Raw genomic sequence first — 9,524 nt, forward strand, 5'->3', positions numbered from 1 at the left:
CATCTTATACTCGGAACCTGTTGTGCACAGTGTGTGAATAGCTTAAAGTGGAAGACATAAGCTCGAATTCAATAGAAGTTTCAACAATTCATCAACTTTAATAAGCATAATACAAACTCTAAGTCAAGTGAAAAGACAAAAATTCAATTTCTCCTATTTCAATTTGAAAATTTTTCCTTAATAAGCATGGAGAGTAGAATAAAAACTTTTAAAAATTTTAAAATTAAGCAAAAAACAACTAAATTACCAAAATAACTTAGCATTAATAACAAAAACTTACTTCTTCAACTCTCCTCCCAACCAAGCTGAACATTGTCCTCAATGTGACAAAAGCGATTGAAAAATAGGGAGGAAATGGTACCTCCTGAATGACGTGGAGTGATGCTCAGCTGCCTCTCCTGTAGGAGGCTCCTGATGAGGCATAGGCTGATCAACAAAAGGAGGGGCCTGTGATGGCTCTGATGAGCTGGGAAATGGCATGCTCAGGAGCTGATGTAATGCCGAGATGATGCTGGATTTGCCTCAGGATGGCAGTGTGCTGGGCCTGAGCTCCTGATCTTACAATTAACAAAATTTAAGATCAAATTTACAATCAAATAATTTACAAGACTTAAAAATTAACATATTTGACAAAATTATGGACTTTGGTGAAATCAAGTCCATCTAGTTCTTCTTTGATCAGGCTTTCTGTGGCGCAAGGAGGTTGATTTCCTCATTTTCTGGTTTGAATGGTTCAATGAATGGCTTGAGGCGATGACCATTGACCTTGAAAATGTCAATGCTTTTGGAATTCAGTAATTCCACCACTCCATTGGGATGCACTTGGTGAATAATGAAAGGGCCTATCCACCTTGACTTGAGCTTCCCTGGAAAGACATGGAGTCTTGAATCATAAAGCAAGACTCTTTGTCCTTTATGGAATTCTTTGTTAGAGATTAGTTGATCATGCCACTTCTTCATCCTCTGTTTTGCAACTTTGGAATTGATGTAAGCATCATTTCTTAATTCCTCCATTTCATTAAGGTCTAAGCACCTCTTTTCCCCAGCTCTGATCAAGTCCATGTTCAACCTCTTGATTGCCCATCAAGCTTTATATTCAATTTCCACAGGGAGGTGGCATGCTTTGCCATAGACTAGGCGATAAGGAGACATACCAAGAATAGTCTTGTAAGCTGTTCTGTATGCCCACAGTGAATCATGAAACTTAATAGACCAATCTTTTCTGCTCGTGATCACCACCTTCATCAATATATTCTTGATTTCCCTATTTGCTAGCTCAACTTGCCCGGAAGTTTGAGGATGATAAGGTGTAGCTACCTTATGCTTCAATTCATACTTGGCTAATAGGGTTTCAAAAGGTTTGTTGCAAAAATGAGTACCTCCATCACTGATTATGGCCTTGGGCACCCCAAATCTTGAGAAGATGTTCTCCTTAAGAAATTTGAGAACCACTCTGTGATCATTATGTTTACAGGGGATTGCCTCCACCCATTTGGAAACATAGTCCACCCCCACCAATATATAAGAGTTATCAAAAGACATTGGGAAAGGTCCCATGAAGTCAATACCCCAAACATAAAAAATATCAACTATAAGGATGGGGTTCATGGGCATTTGGTTTCTTTTTGTAAGCTTCCCGAGTCTTTGGCATCTATCACAACTCCTACACATGATGTGGGAATCTTTGAAAAGCGATGGCCAAGTAAACCCTTATTGCAACACCTTCATGGCTGTTTTCTGAGAGGCAAAGTGGCCTCCACATGCATTTTCATGGCAATGGCTAAGGATCCCTTGTTGCTCTTCTTCAGGGACACACTTTCTTATGATCTGATTTGCGTAATACTTGAAAAGGAAAGGCTCCTCCTAATAATAGGCATGAATTTTTGCAAAGAAGTGCTTCCTGTCTTGTGCATTCCACTTACTTGGAACTTCACCAGTAACTAAATAGTTAGCAATATGAGCATACCAAGGAGCTTTCTCTAGCAACATAAGTGATTCCTCAGGAAAGTCATCATTAATAGGTAAGACATGGGAATTGTGTGCTATAGCCAACCTTGAAAGGTGGTCAGCTACCACATTCTCCACCCATTTCTTGTCTCTGATCTGGAGATCAAATTCTTGTAACAAAAGAATCCATCTAATCAACCTTGATTTTGCATCTTGCTTCGTCAATAAATTCTTCAAGGTTGAATGGTCAGTGAAAACAATGATGAAAGACCCTACCAAATAAGCGTGAAACTTGTCTAAAGCAAACACCACAGCTAACAATTCTTTCTCTGTAGTTGTGTAGTTTCTTTGTGCCTCGTTCAATGTTTTGCTTGCATAGTAGATCACGTAGGGCTTCCCATCTTCTCTTTGGCCAAGTACAACTCCTATAGCAAAGTCATTGGCATCACACATCACTTCAAAGGGTAGTTGCCAGTTAGGAGCCCTTACTATCGGAGCTGTTGTTAAGAATTGCTTCAGTTGATCAAATCTATTTTGACATCTTTCATCCCATATAAACTTAGCATCCTTAGCCAAAAGCTCACAAAGAGGTTTTGAAAAATTAGAAAAATCTTTTATAAATCTCCTATAGAACCCTGCGTGGCCAAGGAACTGCCTTACTCTTTTTACAGTTGTTGGGGACGACAATTTGACAATAAGCTCCACCTTTGCTTTATCAACTTCAATGTCTTTCTCGGAAATGATATGGCCAAGGACAATTCCTTGACGTACCATAAAATGACATTTCTCTCAGTTGAGCACCAAGTCATTCTCAATGCATCTGTGAAGAACCGCTTCCAAATTGACTAAGCATTCCTCAAATGTACCTCCATATACGGTGATGTCATCCATGAAAACCTCCATAATTCGCTCCACCATATCACTGAAGATACTCAACATACATCTTTGGAATGTTGCAGGTGCATTGCATAAACCAAAAGGCATTCTTCTATAGGCGTATGTTCCAAACGGACATGTGAAAATGGTCTTCTCCTAATCTTCAACATCAATTTCAATTTGGAAATACCCGGAGTACCTGTCCAAGAAACAATAAAAAGGATGGCCAGAGACTCTCTCCAGCACCTGATCAATAAACGGGAGTGGAAAATGATATTTCCTTGTCACAACATTCAGTTTCCTATAGTCAATACACACCCTCCAGCCTGAAGTGAGGCGTGTAGCAATTTCTTCTCCTTTCTCATTCTGAACCACAGTAATCCCTGACTTCTTTGGTACCACTTGAGTAGGACTGACCCAAGGGCTGTCAGATATGGGATAAATAATACCTGCTTGGAGTAGCTTCAGCACTTCAGCTCGCACCACTTCTTGTAAATGAGGATTCAATCTTCTTTGAGGTTGACGAATTGGTTTAGCTTCTTCCTCCATATATATGTGATGTGTACAAACTAAAGGACTAATGCCTTTCAAGTCAGATATTTGCCATCCTATTGCTTTCTTACACATTTTGAGAACTTCAAGTAAACACTTCTCCTGATGACTAGTAAGAGATGAAGATATAACAACAGGACATTGATTATTTTCTTCAGTAACTTCTCCTTCCTCTTTATGGAACAAATGTAGAATCTCTTCTCTTCTCTTCCAACTTTGTAGAGTAGCAAGCACATCTAAGGGTTCAGGCAACCCTTCTTCAAGATTCCCAAGACTTTCATTCAGCTTGTTTTGCATATTCTGATTACAGTGCTCCTCCACTAGAGTGTCGATAATGCATACCTCTTCTGGACCTTCTTCTTCTTCCGGAGTGATTTGCTTTTTAGATATATGAAAAATGTTGAGCTCAAGTGTCATGTTGCCAAAAGTGAGTTGCATGAGTCCATTCCTACAATTGATGATTGCATTTGAGGTAGCAAAGAATGACCTTCCAAGGATGATAGGAACTGAATTAGCTTCCTTTACAGTAGGATCCGTATCAAGAACAACAAAATCTATCGGATAGTAGAAATTATCAACTTGAACTAAAACATCCTCAGTTACTTCCCTTGGAATTTTTACTGATCTATCTGCTAGAGATAGGGTGATTGATGTTGGCTTCAACTCACCAAGTCCCAATTGCTTGTAGACAGAGTATGGTAGCAAATTCACACTTGCTCTCAAGTCTAACAAAGCTTTCTCCACTACCTTTCCTCCAATCATGACTGAAATGGTAGGACATCCCGGATCTTTGTACTTCAAAGGAGACTTGCATTGTATGATTGCTCTTACTTGCTCAGTCAAGAAGGCTTTCTTGTTCACATTCAACCCTCTTTTGATAGTACACAAGTCTTTTAAGAACTTTGCATATGTTGGAACTTGCTTAATCATATCCAGCAGTGGGATATTGAATTTCACTTGTCTCAATACTTCAAGGATTTCAGATGCATTTTTGATCCCCTTTTTCCCATGCAACGCTTGAAGAAAAGGTGGAGAAGTTGGTTTCTTCAGCATTTCTTCCGTAAGAAGTTCTTTCTCCGGATTTGCATTCACTGTTGAACCATGGTCCTCCTCCCCTTCACTGATATCTTTCTTCTTTCCTTTCATTTCCTCCCTCTTCTTTATCTCTTCGTCTTTCTTCTCTTCAACACATGGCTGGAGTGTTGGTGGCTCAATCTTTTTACCACTCCTTAGAGTGATCAAGGCTTTAACATCTCTCACCTGTAAAGATTCTCCCTCATGAGTTTCCACTTCGTGGATACCCTTGGGGTTTTGGTGAGGTTGAGAAGGAAATCTACCCTTCTCTTGCACTGTGTTCATGTTAGTGAGCCTTGAGATTGAGTATTGGAGATTATCTATCTTTTGAGATAGACCATTTTGCATTCCATCCATCCTTTTATTCAAAGTACTCTCTACACTGTCAATTCTTTGACTGAGTTGAGCATTGATGGCTTTTTGGTCTCCAACAAAATCTCCTACAACCTTGCTGAGATTCACTATTGCTTGTTCAAGACTTGAAGATTGTTGAGATGGTTGAGATGATTGAGCCGGCTGTTGGTACTGAGATGCTCTTGGCTTCCATGAGAAATTTGGATGATTCCTCCAACTTGAGTTGTAAGTATTTCCATACGGAGCATCGTTATTGGGCCTGAATTGTCCAATGACATTTGCTTGATCTCCAAACATTTCCCTTACAGCTGGAATTGTAGGGCACTCCTCCATCAAGTGTTCATAAGAGTGACAAATAGGACACGGCTGTCCTTGCACTGGTGTTTCAACAACAGCTTGCACTTCATGCATCTTTTTCAGTTCTAGCTCCTCCAATCTTCTTGTCATGGCCGCAAACTTTGCTTTTATATCATCATCTTCATTCAAAGTATACATCTCAGCCTTAGCATGAAGAGCATTTGGTTGAAAATTCATCTTTCCCACTTCTCCTCTGTGCGGTTCATCCCATCCCCTTGAGACTTCAGCTACATAACTCAAGAAATTCATAGCTTCCTCAGGATTCTTACTCATGAAATCCCCTCCACACATTGTTTCAAGGAGTTGCTTCATTGAGGAAGACATCCCATCATAGAAATAGCTCACCAATAGCCATGTATCAAAGCCATGGTAAGGACAAGCATTAATGGCTTCCATGTATCTTTCCCAACACTCATAGAATTTTTCATTCTCTTTAGCTGAGAAGTTTGAAATTTGCCTTTTCAAGCCATTTGTTTTGTGAGTGGGAAAAAATTTCTTGAGGAATTCAGCTTGTAAATCAGTCCAAGTACGGATACTCCTTGGCCTTAAAGAATTAAGCCAAATCTTGGCCTTATCCTTTAAAGTAAAAGGAAATAGTTTAAGCCTCATCAGGTCGATAGAAGCTCCTCCATCTCGGAATGTATTACAAACATCTTCAAATTCCTTGATATGTGCGTAGGGATTCTCACTTTCCATCCCATGGAAAGTTGGTAGAAGTGGCACAATATGGGGTTTGATCACTAGCTGCTCTGTAGGGGGCACTATACATGATGGTGCACTCATACGAGGTGGATGCATTCGGTCCCTCATTGATCTGAATTCATTGGGATTGTCCTGATGACCATGGTGACTATGCTGATCTTCAGGTGTAGCTTCCATGATATTCAAGGTCAATTCCAACTCCTTGGTATGAGGTGTTTCAAGTTTAACAAGCCTTTCTCCACTATCTCGTATCCACTTTGGCATACACAACTAGTATCAACTGTAACTAAAATGAAAATAAAAGAACACAAAAGAAAACAGGGCTACAAAAAAAAAACTAAAATGAACTAAACTGAATTTAAAAGATATATTAGATTATGAACAAGTAAAGATACAATAAAAAAAATAAGAATTGGTAAAATGAAATAAAAGTTACCAAACTTGTGATGAAAATCACAAGTACTCTGGTATAGTATCACTATGAAGTTGGCACCTTCCCCGGCAACGGCGCCATTTGATTCATGCCCAGTCGATGTATCAGTTGATTCATGTCCAACTGGTGCTCCTTGATTGAGGGAGTAATCAACAAAATTTATAACCTATTACACCATGACTAGGGTAGCAAAGACAAAGCTACTATAGCATAGTGGCTCTAGGATCGTTCACTGGGAAGGGTTTTCAATTCATAAATGATACCAATTCAAAGATGAATTGGTGCCTTTTCATTTCAAGGTTAGCTTAAGAAATAAAACACAAACTTTGATTGAAAAAATTTTAGGTTTAAGCTAACGGCAAAGGAAGTAATGGAAATTACTTATGAAGAAAAACATTCCTTGGAGGTTTAGGTTCATAGGGGAGGTTCCTTATGCAAAAACAGAGCTCCGGTCATTTGGTTCATTTCCTCGCATTAGAGAATTAACATATAGTCAATTCTCTAACCGGTTTTGTACAGATGCTTCCCCTTAATGGATTCAAATAATAATTCCCTCTCACTGATGCACCTTACAATGGCTCATACCTCTCACCTAGCACTTGCCATTCAAGGTGATCTTTAACCTTGGATTACCCGTCAAAAGCTCGCAAGAGATAACTAATGGATGTCTCTGTGGAGTCCAAAAGCTTACCAAGTGTTGGCTATTCTATAAAATCCTACCTTCAAACCACCCCCCAAAGGCTCGCAAGAGATAAACTAGTGCATCTCTATGGATGGAGATCACTTGCCTTATCAAGTGTTGGCCCAGGTGATTTAAAGGCATTTTAAGTTAACTAAAAAGATAAAACCATTAACTGGTCACACTTTCTTTTCATTAATGGCTGAAACCACAAAGCTACTAATTCTTGTACTTGGAACCTTTCCCGGCAACCTTAACTCCAAGGAACTAAAAGTCTAGCCACTCATTCTCTGAGGAAACATCCTTAGAGCTTGTTTGGCTAGTAAGAAAATACAATCAAAATGAGAAGGTAAAAGCAGAGCAAAGCTCTGTATTTTTCTTCCTTTTAAAATTATACAAAAGTTGCGTCATCCCAAGAACAGGCTCCCGAGAGATATTTATATGAAAATTACAATAATAATATCTATAAGGTTATTCAACCTTTTTCCAAACTTAATAACTAAGGAATCTTATAATTGGTGGCTTACAAGGAGAGTTTGGGGATTTAGACATCAAATATCTAAAGATGTCGATCGCAAATATCGGGAAGCTTCAGGAGAACACCGCAGCACTGTGCAAAATTGGCTGCGAAACTCTCCGAGTGAGCGCTATTAGAGGATCCGGATATGTATATCCGGAGAAGTTGAAACGCTCTCCTCTCCCATCCGGCGTCAGAATTCCAGATGTGAAACATCCGGGGTGGAAAGCGGCGGCAGCCGGATGGAATGGCGGCGGCAGTCGGGTGTAAAGTGGCGGCAGCCGGATGGAATGTGGCGACAGCCGGATGGAATTCCTTTCCGGGTGGAATGTGCAGGATCCCATACTCCTTGTATTCTGGATTTGCTTATGGATTCCAAAGAACTCTCCTCAATCTTGGATTGCTTTGGTGATCAAAAAGCTATCAAAACACCAAAACTTAACACAATTTGATTAGAATTGATTGCAAGGGTCTTTAATATGTTAATTGGGTTAAAAGGTGATAACGACTACTCAAAAGTGTTTAAAAGAGTTAATTATAAGCTATGAAATAGTACTTTTTGAGTAGTAATCACCTTTTGCATATTTTACGGCTACAAGTAAATGAACCTTTTGATCAACGCTTTAGAAAGCCTATAATCCTAATAACTAGGTTTAATGGTTCAATTATTGTATCTCTAGGAGACATTGTAGTCTCAATGTCAATCGTGTTAGTAACAATGATGGTCAAATTCTATGTCATGGAAGATCCTTCTCCCTATAATACCATCCTTGGTTAAGCATGGATCCATGGAATGAAGGCCATACCTTCAGCCTACTATAAAAAAAAGTAAGCTACTTGACTGAATGAGGGCTAATTGACATCTTTGGGGATCAAACCTCATCTTGGTGATGTTATTAGGTTTCGACCCTCCTAGTTGCTAGTAAAAACTGTGATCTAGGTAGTTTTAGTGAAGAAAAATAACAATTAATGAGTGGGAACCACTCAGTGCCTTACTAGGGAAAGAAGAGGTAATTGGAGACTTATATGGAATTGCTCTGGGTAAGTTAGATGTCATTGTTTGAGGAATTCATGGTGGACCACAAAACCTCTAGGTTTATTAAAAAGTTAAGTCACTCATCATTCGAAATAGAGTATTGGGCATGAAACTCAACCATCGAAGAACCTGCTCAAGATGAGGAAGTCTTGATGCTCGACGAATCCTTCAACCATTTGATGTCAACAACATTTAGTAGCGACGCTCCCAATCTCCGATCCATAAGAGGCCACTCTTCACTCTCTAAACTTTCTAATTCTATTAACATGGTCAACAACTCTTAAATTGCCTATCATGAGACACCACACGGTGAACTACCAATCGAGAATAACTACTTTAACTAGAGCCAAGTGGCATAACACAATAGCATAACCTCTACACATGAGTGCTTGAACTAAGCCAATCTACAACCTAGTGTAGTAATAGTGATCAAGTACTTGAACAAGTCTTATTGTGCATACAAAGCACCTAGCTAGCCTTAAGAGTGCCCACGATGCACTTGACTTCAGGGTTAAAAAATATCCGCCTCGACACCGACCACGATGAGTCTGATACCAGATACAGATTTATACCCAGACACGACCTTGAATCGATTGGACTCGGATGAGTCGGTTGATATTCCGAGTTAACTCGACCGACTTGGTTAAAAAAAAAAAACCAATAAAGAGATTCCCTCTTCTTTCCTATTATAACAAGAATCAAAGATTTTTAGAGAAATCATAGATTCCTCCACAAAAGAAAACACTCGTGGATTTGTGATTCACGAACCTAATCTTTCAACCATAACATCAAACGAGAAGAGGAAAAACAAGTTTGAAACAAACCCATGACTATTTCAAAAGCCTTTAAAAAGAGAAAAATAAATAAAGGATGAGATATGGTTGAACATTTACTTACTTGACCCTAAATCTACCATTGCAAGAGTGTAGATCTTTAGTGCACTGTCGGTGCCGCAATGGTGACGGGATGCCGACAAGGCAATCCTCCTCCCTCTGAT

Source organism: Vitis vinifera, chromosome 8 (genome assembly GCF_030704535.1).
Source record: "Vitis vinifera cultivar Pinot Noir 40024 chromosome 8, ASM3070453v1".
NCBI classification, from domain to species: Eukaryota; Viridiplantae; Streptophyta; class Magnoliopsida; order Vitales; family Vitaceae; genus Vitis; species Vitis vinifera.